A 12781-nucleotide genomic window follows, 5' to 3' on the forward strand; every position below is an offset into this window, starting at 1 on the left:
AGGCAGATTTTATAACCCCCTCCCTGTGCTGTCAGCCACCTCCGCCTCCAATAATCCACCTGGACAGCAGGATTACGGCAGCGCGGGAGGAGCCAGCCGCCGGGCAGCACAGGTCCGTACCAGAGGCTTCCTGTCCTGACTCCCCCGCCTCATCCAACGCTGGCTTTTGCTCAGCCTCCCGCCTCCGTTGCCACAAGAATTTCTGTCAGCCGGGTTGTTTCTTCATGGTACTTCTTGCAGCTGGACAGCAGCTGCCCAGGCTTTGACCCGTTCCCCTGCCGCTGCGTTTGCGCTGCGCGTGCGGCACGCAGAGCCGGGGAAATCTCCCCCTGCTCCTTGGAGACAGGCTCGGTGCGGGGAGGGAAGCAGATGCCGTATGTGGTGGGAGTCTCTCCTGGATCCGTGTGTGGTGGGGATGGCTGGGGGTGGTTGCTCTGCTGATGTTTCTGCTTGCCCTGGGGGCTGGCGAGCCCGCAGGCTCGTCCGAGGAGGCTGCCCTGCTGTCCTCGCAGCCGGGAGGAAGCGGGAGGCGCTCGCGTGTCTGCAGCGAGCTCGCCGGTCCCCACGCGCCTCGAGAAACAGCAGCGCCGCTGGGAAGGAGTGGGTTTGAGCGAGGGGCCGGTTCTGCCTGTGCCAGACGCCCGAGGATGCGTGTCTTGCCAATGGCACCATCTGCTGCCGGGCTCCTCTCTCGGTGCCATCCTCCCCACGCCTCCCCAAGGGATTTCAGGTTCCCTCTGCTGCACAAAACCCCCCCCCGGAACAGGCTCGCCAGCCGGTGGAGACCGAGGCAGCCGCTGGCCCTGGCGCGCAGGGCTGCGGTCGCTCTCCCTTGCTCTAATCCCCTTTTCCCTGCAGTCTTCCAGCCCGGGATCGCGAGCTGGCTTGCCTGGGTGGGCAGCTGCTCCAGCAAAGGTCAGCGGGCAGCAGGTTCGGCCTCCTGCCTGCCCTCCCTGCGGGCAGCGAGCTCGGCTCCCCGCGGCTCCGCAGTCGGAGCGGGGCACGGCTATTTTCGGCGCTGCCACCCAGGATGTAATCTTGGCTGCCTCCTCCTTCTCACCACCACCTCCTCCCCCTCCTCTCGCTCGCTCTGTCTTTCTCTCCCCCCCTCCACAAGTGATCAAAAATAGTACCTGTGGTGTTAAATTTCTCACTCTGTAGCTTATTAAAAGCCTCTGAGTGCCTGACGCTGAGCCTATTTGAAGCTCAGCCGACTTCCCAGTTTCTGAGCTGCTCCAGTGCCTTTTTCTTCCCTTCCCCTCTCTTTCCTTTTTTTTTTTTAAAGGTCATACATTGCACTGTGCATAAGCAAAGCCTCAAAGTCAGAGCGAGTGCTAATTAGAACGTCTTGGGAATAACTGGGGATGGACGGCTTTGCTCCCTCTTCCGCTCTCCTCTGTCCCCGGTTTCTATTTGCGGCGTGCGTGTGCCTCTCTCGACACACGCAGCCGCTCTCTTTCTGACGGAAGGTGGCTGGTTTGGTTTTTTTTTCCTTTTTTTTTTTTTTTTCATCTAATGGAAGAGCGTTGGCGAGGCCGGGAAGCTGGGGAAACGGCCAGCTGCTATTTTTAGGATGGGAAAAAAGTGTCTCCGTCAGCGTCCTCTCACCAGCTCTTCCCACTGCCTCCCGCCAGCCCCGGGGGGACGGGGGCCCAGCGGGGATCCAGCCGTGCCCCCTCGCTGGGTGCCCTTGGCCAGGCCCTCCGTGGCGTGACGCCTGCCGGGACTTGTAGTCTGTGTTTGGGGGGGAGCAGCGAGGGCACCTCCGGCTCGCCCCACGTCCGGGGTGGCCGAGAGACCCTGGGGACAGCCGTGCCCCCGCTGTGGGGCGGGAGGCAGCTCTGCCCCTGCTCTGCCAGCCCCCCTGCCAGTGCCAGGCAGCAGCACCGGGCAGGGACCGCCTGCACCCTGGCTGGTGGCACCGCAGCCCCGCTCACCCTGCCCCGCGGTTTGGGGGTGCAGGGCGATGTGTGGGGGCATTCCTGGGCTCTCCCTGCCCCCCCTCGCAGCCCGGCCTGGTTCCCACAGGGTCCCACCGCTGCGGCCTCTGCTCTGAGCCCCTCACCTGCCTCTGTCCTTTCCCGTGACTGCTAATTATCTGGTTCTGTTGAGAGCAGCGTTCTCCTCCCCCGGCTCCCCGCACTGAGCTCTCGGCTCCCTCTGCCCACACCAGGAGCCGCGATCAGTCACATCCCGCTGGATGCCACGAAAACGGTCTCTGACTCTCTGCTTGGCGCAGGAGACACGCGGCTGCGGCTGAACCGGAGGCAAAACCCTTCCCTGCTCCTGGCTCGGCGTCGCTGCTGCGACCTGGTGTCGGTGCTGTGGGGACGGACCCGGGGACGGGTGGGGGTCAAGCCCCGGTGTGGACCATGCCCGTCCCGCCGATGTGACTCAGCGGGTGAATCCTCCCTCCCCTCCTCCCCAAACCGGCCTGGCTCGGGGAGGCGGTGGGGCCATCCCGGCTGGCGACGGCACCAGCGCCGTGCTCGGCTGCCCCCCGAGCGCCGGCACGAGCCCTTGGGGAGCGCGGCCTCCAAGCGCGGCTGGGGCCAGAGGTCTTTCCTCGCCGCGTTTCGGGGCGGTGGGCGCTGGGGCGCTCTGGCACAGCGTGGCGGGGTTATTACGGGGGAGCCTGGGATCTGTTTGTCTCCGGCTTTCGAGCGCTGCGGGGCGGGGTGGGCGTGAGAGGGAAACGTTAATGCGCAGGAGGGAAGGGCTGCCTGGAAAATGGCGTGAGCGGGGTGGGGGGCCGGCGCGTCGCCCTCCTTCCTTTCCACCGAGGGCTTTTGCCCATGACTTGCATCTTCTGCTGCCAGATGGAGGGTGGGGAGCCGGGCCGGGAGCGCTCGGAAAGTGAAGCATCACCGTTTCTGCCAGCGGCGCCGGCGGTGTCTCTTCTCTTGGGGGATGATTTCCAAGAGGGGCCGGGCTCTGCCGAGACGAATCTCCTGGCGCTGGCGTCCCCTCCCCGTGCCTGGCCACATGGCGTTTCCACCGTCCCACCCAGATCCCGAATGCAGGGGAAAGGTTCGAGCTCTCGTCTCTCTGCAGGAAAAAGCAAAATAACCCAAACCCCACCGCAGCCCCAGGATTCCCCCGCTCCTGGCTGGACTGACTCATCTGGCAGAGCTGCCCCTTTCCCTGCCCAAACCCTCGGTGCTCGGGATCCCGCCTGGCCTCTCGCAGCCACCCTGATTTTGCCCCACGTCCTCGGCGCCCACGTGGCAAAACAGAGCTGCGAGGGCTGCCCCTTGTCCCTGCCGGGGGCACCTGGGGGGCTGCGGGAGGTGGAAGGCAGCCCCCCGGGGAAGCGGGGGGCTGAGCATGGAGCTTGGAGAGCCTCGGCACTGAGCAGCACCCTGCCTGTCCCTGCCAAGGCTTTGCGGCACCTGGGTGCAGAGCTGGCTCTGGGCAGGCCCCCTCCCCGGCCCCCGTGGCCATGGGCTGCTGCCTGCGGCCCCGGTCCCGGCATGGGAAGGTCAGCAGCGGCTCTGCACGCTGCCAGCACACGCCCGGCCGTGTCCTTGGGCCACGTTGCCCTTGGGTGGCTCGAAGGCCGCCGTATCCTCGCAACTTCCTTCTCCGGGGGGGGAGCGCTGCTGTAATGATTAACCCGCGCTGCGTTAATCGTTCCGTCCGGCAACCTTTTTCCTCTCGTTTTCCAGCACTGGAAAATGCTTCTCTTCCGCCCACCTCCCACACACGTGGTCCCATCCCCGTGGTGGGAGCGTGGCAGAGCTCAGGGAAAATCCCCGCAGGCAGGGCAAGCAGGAGCAGGGGACCTCAGCTCGGGGCACGGCAGTGGCGTCTCGGTCCCGGCCCGTTTCTGGGGTGATTTGCCGGCAGATGGCGGTGGAGCCGTGGGGAGACGTTCACCCTGCCAGCCTCACCCCCCAAAATCCAGGCGCAGGAGCGAGTGCCAACGGGTGTTGTGGAGGGCGGGTGTTGGAGCCAGCACGACGGTGCTTGTCATGCAGCTCCCAGGCCAACAGCCTCGGAGCGCTGCGCTGGCGAAGGCGGCAAACCCTTGGCCCGGGGCAGGTTCTCTCTTGGGGAAACTGAGGCACGGATGGGGAAAGCTATTTGCAGGCTGGGGAGAGCGGGGACGGGACCTGGGAATCCCAGACCCTGCCGCTGCGTTGTGGCGCTTGGGGAAACCAGCCCTGTGGGTTGGTTCCCCCACGGGAAGCCCCCCAGGGAAGCCGCCGGGGTCAGGCGAGGGGCAGTGGGGGCGGCGTGTTGCCCTGGGGTCCCAGGTGCCTTGGCAGGGGCTTGGCAGCCCTGGGGGCTGTGGGCGCAGCCCTTGCTCAGAGCAGCCTTGGCAGCCGCTCACGCTTGGCTTCGCTGGAGCCGGCCCAAAGCCGCACAGCGCGTGGAGGGGGGCACACGGCCCCGTGCTGGGGGTCCGAGCAAAGCCCCCTCCCACCGCCCCCCCTCCTCCAAGCCGGGGCCACGACCCGCACAGGGCAGGGGGAGGCCGGGAAGGAAGCGGCTGCCAGCTGGGCTCAACGCTGGCTACAAAGGCGGCCCAGAGAGCCCGAGCGGAATGAGGTGGCATCCGTCCAGGTTCCCACGGCGGCCCCTGTGCAGAAAATACACCCGGAGCTGGTGGCGGTTGCCACAGCGATGGGCTGGGTGCCACACCGCGGGGGGGCACAGCCCCGCACCCAGGTGTGCCAGCACCGGACCCCGGCGCGGGGCGGCAGGAGTGCCGTGGGGCGGCGGAGCTGGGTGCTGCCGGGGACCAAAGGCTCCTGCCCTGGTACCCGCTGCCCCCGCCTGCCTTTGATGTGCCGGGACTTCGCCCTTGGTAAAGCTGGGAGGTTCCCAAGGAGTTCCTGGCTGGAGCCCGGCATCCAGCACCCAGGCGTCCTGGTGCAAGCCCCCACGAGCCCCGGGGCTCCATCGGCCGCTCGGTTCCCCTCACCTTGCTGCAGCCACGGGCTCCGAGGGGCAGCTGGGGGCTCGGAACGCCCGTGGGCTCCCCGGTTCCTGGCGGGGCTGGCCCGGAGGAAGCGGCTGCAGCTGGCCCCAGTGGTGGGGCGCTTCCTGGCGGGGCTGGCGCCGGGCTGGGGCCCAGGGTGGGAAGGGGAAGCCGAGGGGAGGGCCAGGGCCGGCTGCCCTCGGGGATGCCCCGACATGCGGCAGGGTGGAGGGGACGGCAGCGCTTTCATCCCCGCTCCCTCAAAGGCCGCCTGTGTGCCGAACGGCCACCCCTCCGCCGGGTATAAATAGCAGGGATTGAGGCCTGGCGTGACACTGGAGTCACTTCTGCCACCACCACCTTGGGTGCCCCCCCCCACCGCCCCGCAGAACCTCAATGGGGACATTGTGCGCCGCGGCCCCGCGGGGCACGTCCAGAGCAGCTGCTGAGCCTGACCCCGTCTGCTCCCCCCGCGTGCCGGGGCCACCGCGGGGCTCGGGGTGCCCCCGCAGGGTCCCATACAGGGAGGGGGCATGCGCCCCCCCACTCGCTCTCCTCCTCCTGCCAGCAAGCGAGGGCCATGCAGGGGGGTAGGCGATGGCTTCCTGATATCCCTGTCCCCACCTGGCCATGCCGGCCGGCTCTGCCCCCCACCGCCCCCTCCCTGCCCGGGCAGCGCCGGCAGCTGCTGTGGGGCGTAATGATGGGGTGTGCCTGCCTGCCCCGGGGTGGAGAGCGGCGCGGGAGGCTGCTGCCACCCAGCAAGACGGGGCCAGCCGGGCGCGGAGCTTCGCTGCCTGCAGCCGGCGCGGCCACACCTGTGTGGGCTGAGCGGACCCCGCTCCCACCCCAACGCCCGGCCCAACCAGCTCCTTCGCGTCCCGGCTGCCCGCGGACAGGCTGCTGCAGGCAGGGCCCCCCGGGCCAGGCAGGTGTAGGGTGTCGGGGAGCGGCCGGCGTGGCGGGGGGACGCGGGGGGCCAGGAGGAGCTGGAGCTGCCTCCGTCCCTGCTGCGCTGCTGGGACATGGCCGCTGCGGTCCCCCCGAGCACGCCGAGGTGCCCGGGGGAGCTGGGGGCTGGAGGGGCTGTGACCCCACTCGCTCCCAGCTGGGAGGTTTCCGGGTGTGCCGGGACCAGCCTGAGCTGCTGCGGGATGTCCCTGTCCCTGCTCGCCCCTCATCGCTTCCCCGCATTGTGTCCCCCGTCCGGCCCCGCATCCTGTCTCGGCAGATGGGCCCCGGCCCCGACCTCGGCCAGCTGCAGCCCCCGCGCAGCGTGTCCTGGCCGGGCACCCCAAGGGCACAAGGCTGCCGCCGGGACGGGCTGCGAAACAGCCCCGCCAGCTCACACGGGCTCCTGGCGGGGCGTGGGAAAAGGCAGCCTCTCCCGCAGCGAGCGGGGCGGGCAGGGCAGGCAGGGCAGGCAGGGGCCCCCCCGGTGGGGCCGGGTGTGGGTGCAGAGTGTGCACAAGAGCATGTTGCACCGGCAGCGGGGTGGGGGTTCGTGCACCCCACATCTCCCCATCTACTCCAACCGTGGTCGCCCAGTCCCCGGGGCTGCTTTATGCCCCGTCCCAGTTTGGGGAGCGAGGATCGGCTGTGCTGCAGCATCCCCACTCCTGGTCCAGCACACCAGGGGGGCTGGGGCAGCTCCGTGGTGTGGGGGTCCTGGCTGGGCGGGGGGGGCCGTGACCCAGACGATGCCGCAGCCCCCGGCAGGCTGCCGGTACCTGCTCCTTACGGCCGCGGGAGGAGCGGCACGAGGCCGGGCGGCTGATGCCAGGGGCCTCCCATGAGCAAAACGCCGGATAAGCAGCACCAGGCCGCGACAGCCATCGCGTGGAGCCCTGGCCGGGAGCTTTCTGAATTCATCTCGGGTTCAGCAAATGGCTGTGGCTGGAGGAAAAGGGTAGGAACTGGGCCGGGGGCTTAACCAGCAGCATTTTCCTTTGGGACGGCATCTCTGGTAAAACACGAGCTGATGCTTTTCACTTTGAAGGCTGCCAGGAGCATCTGAGAAGGGCAGGCGGCGCTGGGGCTGCTGTGAAGCGAGTTTCTCTTTTGCTTTTGTTTGGCTCTTGTTTGGCCAAGCATCCACCCGACGCCGAGCACAAGCGGGCTCCCTCGGTTTCCATCGAAGCAGTAGCGACGTGGCTGCATTGTTGGTTCATCGGTGATGAGGGGCTCAGCGGGGCGGGGGGCCGGCGGGGGCCGTGCCGCCAGGGGAGGGCAGCGGGAGGCAGGTGCTGCGCTGCGGAGGTTACACAAGAGCCCCGCTGTGCTGATGCTCCCAAAACCACAGATGATCTAATCTCCTGCAGCCTAACCTATCGCTGCCATATCACGTTTCCCCTCAAAACCTAATCCTGCAGAGAGCACTCGACGCCGTCCCGGCAGTGCCCTCGCAGGAGCACCGATGAGCGACTGCCCGGTCACACCGGCAGCCCCCAGGGAGCCGGGACCTGCCTCCCCACCTCGCGAGGGCTTTTTCAGCCCAGGCAGCTCCAGGGCTGCTGCAGCCGCTCTCAGCTGAGCTCAGCCACCCTCAGCCCTCGCTCCATCTGATCCCAGCCCCACGTGGTGCCGAGCCCTGGGGCGGGAGGGTGGCCTAGGAGCCGCTCCGTGCCGGCCTCCCCAAGATGCCGGCCTTGTCTGAAGGACTGTATCAGCCTTGGTGCGAATCTCACTGCAGCAAACCCCACCCAGGGCCGAGTTCTGGGCACTGAGAAAGAGAGAAAGGCAGAAGAGCCCCGGCGTGGCACTTCCTTCCCTGTCCTCGTCCCCAGTGGCTCGAGCTCTGCCGCCACGTGTGCCTCTCTCATCACCGCAGCTAACGCAGTCGGGGCGCTCTGGCTCCTGCCTGTCAGCCCCCCCCAGCCTGGCGGGCGCTGGAGCCCTGCAGCCCGCGCCTGCCGGAGGGTGCCGCCTGCCCGGCAGCATCCCGGGATGCTCTCAGCATCACCCGGGTGAGGGGTTGGAGAGGCGCCTGGCTTCGGCTCCGGGCTCTCCAGGCAGTGGGGTCCGGCAGGGCTCGGGTACGGCCCCCACGGCCCCGCAGCTGGCCGGGACGGCGCCTGCCTTTGCCGGCATGTGAGGTGCCGGGGCGTGCCCCAGCCCGCGCGCTGCCACGCCGCCAACCGCCCGGCACACACGGGCCTCGCGGCAGATGTGAGCAGGCGTGTTTCGGGGCAGGGCTGCCCCCGTGCCGGCCCAGCACCGGCCCAGCGTGCCCAAGGTCTCCGTTGGGAGCTGAAGGCGCTATGGGGAGACAAAGGTTTAATGAGGGGTTATTCGGCTCTCTCTGATCCTTCCGCCCATTATCTAATCAGAACAGCGCATTTAAAAGGCCACAGTTCAGGGTGAGTCACTTCCCCGGTCGGTGCCTCAGTTTCCCCACAGGTACCGTGACGGGGATGAGCTGAGCCCGTCTCCCCGCAGCGTGTCTCGGCGCTGGGGAATGCGGCACAGTGGGTCCGGCCCAGGGCTGGATTCCTCCATCTGCTCTTTGCTCCGCACTGACTCACCCCGACCCTGGGCACAGCACCTCCCTCCATCCCCCCGAGCTGGGGAAGGGGCGGCCACGCTCCGGCCGGCACCCCTGAGCAGCCGGGGAGGGTCCGGCAGGAGGGAGGGCGAGAGCCGGCCCTGCCCAGGGGTGCGGGGACATCCCGATGCCCGAGTGCCCAGCGGCACGGGTCAGGGGCACCCACGCCTCCGCCCGGCCGCTGCAGCCGGGCCCCGTGGCAGTGCCGGTGCCGGCGGCACGCGGGGTCCGGCTCTCCTCCCCGCCAGGATTTCCTGCCGCCGTTCCCAGAATAGGCTGTGGCCCCGCATCCGTGGGGGAGCGGGTGACCCCACGCAGCCATCAGCCGGGAAGCATCCCCGCCGCCCCGAGCAGCGCCGGGACCCGGGGTCAGGCACGGGGCGAGGCGGCAGCACCGGCATCTCGTGGCCGGGGCCACGTGGCGGGACTTGTGGCGGTGCCCCCTGCCCCTGCCAGACCCCGGCGGTGCAGGGAGGGCTGGGCAGGCGGCTCCATCACCGTAAACAGGAACTGCAGCCGGGAGGAGAGCACAGCCCGGCCGGGAAGTGAGGGGGTGCGTGCGCCCATGACGGGATGTGTGTGAATGGCGCGAGCCGGCGTCCGGCCCGGCCGGGGGGGAGCGTGGGTGGGGGTGCAGCCCCCACCTGGGCGAGCGCGCATGGGCGTGAGTGCGCGCACACGCACGGGAGCGTGTGTGCCCGTGTCTGTGTGCAAAGTGAGCACGTGTGTATGTGCACGAGTGAGCATGTGCCCGTTTGGGGCGGTGGCGCCGGAGGGGTTGCACACGCGTGTGCAGGGACGAGGCCAGGAGGAAGCGCCTCCTCCCATCCCCAGCCCGCCCTGGGTCGGGGTTTCCTGTGGCACAACCTGCCCGCGGGGCTTCTTTTCCTCCTCCCCGGTTTCGGCTGCTTCGGTGGGTGCCAGCCCCGGCGGAGGGGCAGGGGCAGCACTGGGCAGCGGGGCCGTGTGCGAGCATGCCTGTGCGCCCATGTCTGCAGCGTCCTGCGTCCCACGCTGTGCCAGAGGCAGCCAAACCCACGGTGCCGTGGGGCTGCCAGCCACCCCGTCGGACCCCAGCCCCTCCGGCAGCAGCCCTGAGCCCCCCAGGGCAGTGATGGGGAGGCCGGGCGGAGGGGTGCCCGCGGCCCCGGGCTGGCACCGTGCCCCTCGCCCGGGTGAGGTTCCCGCATTCCTGACGTGGCTCCAAGTGGAGCAGTGGGCAGGCGTGGGGCGGGGATGCCGCCGTGCTGAGTGTGCGCCTGTGTGTCAATGTGTGGGGCAGCCCGGCGGGACACGTCACCCCACACTCCCCCTCCCCAGCTGCCCCCCAGCGCGCCCTGGGGCCCCATGCTGCTGTTGTCCCCAGCCCTTGGCACACGCTCGGGCTCTGCAGGATCCGTCCCATGTGGCCCCGGCTCTGCCTCCACCCTTTGTGCAGGCAGGACTTGGCAGATGCCCCATGGGCAGCAAGGTTGGGCACCCATGGGTGGGCTCGCTGCCTGTCAGTGCTCCCCCCGTCAGCCAGCCATGCCCCGTGGGACCCCCAGCCAGGGGCACCGAGCTCTCCCCGGCCATGGGGCAGGGCTGGAGGGTGGGTGCCCAGGATGCTGCGCCTCAACTGGATTCCCCAAAGTGGGGACTACACCCCCCACAATGCATTGCGAGACACTCTGGCCCCACCCACTCCAGGGTGGCCTTGGTGCACTATGGGGTGGGTAGTCCTGGGGGTGGCCGGGCTGGGGGGACCACCCGGGGCAGGGTGGGACGGGGTCCTGGCATCTGCGGCGGTGGCACCGCTGCCTCCGCTTGGCTCCCACGGGGACCCTGCCCGCAGCAGCAACGCTCCCCTTCCCCGGGCGATGCCGATGCCAGCGGGGCGGCCCCTGCTCCCGCACCCGGGGTGGGGTGGGGTAAGCGCAGGGGCAGCTTCGGGGCAAGGCGGGAGCCGTGGCTGCGGGGCTGAGGGGATCAGCCCCAGGAGGCTCCGTGCAGTGCGGGCGGTGCTGGCTGGCTCGCGGCCGGGGCGGCCTCGGCTCTGCTCTCACCCAGGCTGGACCGACCACAAACCGCCCCAGCCAGCCCTCGCGGCGGGAGATGGGGTGGGATAGGATGGGATGGGATGGGGTGGGATGGGATGGGATGGGATAGGATGGGATGGCGGGGTTTACTTTGCCCTTGATTTATGAGCCTGGGTCACCCCAGGAACAAGGTACAGTGTGTACCCAAGGAGGCTACTGAAATCCCAGGTCCTTCCCCTCCCCAGGGCTGGCAACTTGCTTAAGCATTTATAATAATAATAACGATAATAACAATAATAATAACAACAACAACACCAACAAGCTGAGTTGTCATCTGACTCCTGGAGCCAGTGATTTAAAGCAAACCAAGAAGTGTCGCGGTGTCTGAGAAACAGCCGCGCAGACAGGGGCTGGGGCTGGGGCTGACCAGGGGCCCAGCCTGGCTGGGAAGGGGCTTCCAACGGGCAGGGGGGTGCACAGTGTCAGGGCTCCAGTTCCTCTCGGCCACAACAGGTGAGGTCTGTGCCCCAGGGGCATCCAGACCCTGGCAGGGGCTGGATGCCCACATTTCCCGGGCTCCCTGGGAGTAGGAGCCGGGTCCTGCCCCGCTGCGGGGGGTCTCTGCCCCAGCCCGTGCCCAGGGGAGGGCCCTGTCTGTGGGCACAAGCAGGTGCTGATGCAACCGCCAGGACCTCTCCGCGATTTCTGGGATTGCCACACCGCCTCCGGCAATCGGAGGGGCCGGCATGGGCTCCTGCGCAGGCTGGGGTGCAGGACAGGGCTCGGGGGGGGGACAGGGGCTGTGGCGGCAGAAGGGCAGCAGCAGAGCTGGTACACGAGGCAGGACCAGATGTGGACAGAGCCGGGGTCCAGGGTTCCCCCCACCTGTCCCAGCGCGGCTCTGGGCTGAAGCCCGGCAGGGAGCGAGGCAGGGGAGGTGCCCCCAGCCCCAGGGACACTGGGCAGGGCTGGGGCCGGCTGGCTGCCCGTGCCCGGCCCCGCACACCGCCGGGCCCACATGCCCGTGTGCTGCTCTGGCCGGCGAGGGGGGAGAGTCAAATCTCCGTTCCCGCCCGGCCGGGGGGTGCTGGCCACGGGCCGGCAGCGTCAGGGGCTGGCAGGGGGGCAGCGGAGCCAAGGGCCGGGAGCCGCTCGCCCTGCGTCAGCGGGGACAGGGAACTCAGCGTCCCCAAGGGGACCGTGAGCTCAGGGAGCCAAGAATAGCCCTGGCCTCACCGTGGGCAGCGGGGCCGTGGCCCAGCACAGCCAAGTATGGACCCACACCTGGGCCCGCAGCGCTGCTATATCCAGAGGGATTCGCCATCCTTCCCGGGGCCGGGGCCAAGCTGCGGGTGGGTGCTTCTGCGGTGACTCCCCCTGCCCCGGCCCCACACGTCACGGCTGTGAACTGCCTCATCCCAGGGTTTGGTGGGAGCCGTCCAGCCCCGCGCTGTGCTGGGGTCCCCCCTGCCTGTGGGGTGGCTCGGGGGGCCCGGGCCCCCATGCCCAGGCGGTTGCCTGAGTCACTCCAGGGGTGACTTCATCTCTGGGGCTCACTGGGGCCCGAGACTGGGGTGATGGGCAGAGCCCCTGGGGGGGTGTGGGGTGCCCCAGAGCCAGGGCACGGCAGGCGAGGCCGGGCCACCGGCTCCGGCTGCATTGGGCCGGCAGCCGGGGTGTCCCCAGGCTACGACACCCGACGCGCTGCCAAGGGCCACCAGGAGACGTCCCCGAGAGCCGGGAAACACATGGAGCCGATTGTGTGTTTCTAAGGACACGCCTGGGTGTTTACAGCCCCACCAGTGTCACCGGCACAGACACTGCCGTCCTGCCCAAGGACAACCCGCACCCGCCACGAGGCAGCCCTGAGCGGGTGGGATCGGGGGGCTCCAGCCATAGGGGGGGTTCGTGCCTGTCTCCGTGCCGGGAGGGTGGGGATTGCCGGCTCCTTACTCACAGCAGCAAGCGATGGCTCACCTGAGCACACCAGGGCGACGTGAGTCACCGCTCGCCACCGTGACTAAGGCTGTGCTGCTCAGCCCTGTGGGGCTCAGGGGACGGGGAAGGGGAGCCGGGACCCCCAGCCGGCAGCCCTGCGCCTCTCCCACCGCGGCGGTGCCGGTGGGGCCTGGCAGGCCGGCCCGGGCGGGCGGAGGTGAAGCGGTTCGGCTGCACCCTCCTGCCGGGGTGTGCCCCGCGCGAGCCCTGCCGCTGGCCCCGCGCCCGTGGGAACGCTCCCACTCGCTGCCGGCAGCTCCGCGGCGAGGCCCCGGCTGTGCACCGCGCAGCTGG

The sequence above is a fragment of the Phalacrocorax carbo genome, chromosome 19 (genome assembly GCF_963921805.1).
Source record: "Phalacrocorax carbo chromosome 19, bPhaCar2.1, whole genome shotgun sequence".
NCBI classification, from domain to species: Eukaryota; Metazoa; Chordata; class Aves; order Suliformes; family Phalacrocoracidae; genus Phalacrocorax; species Phalacrocorax carbo.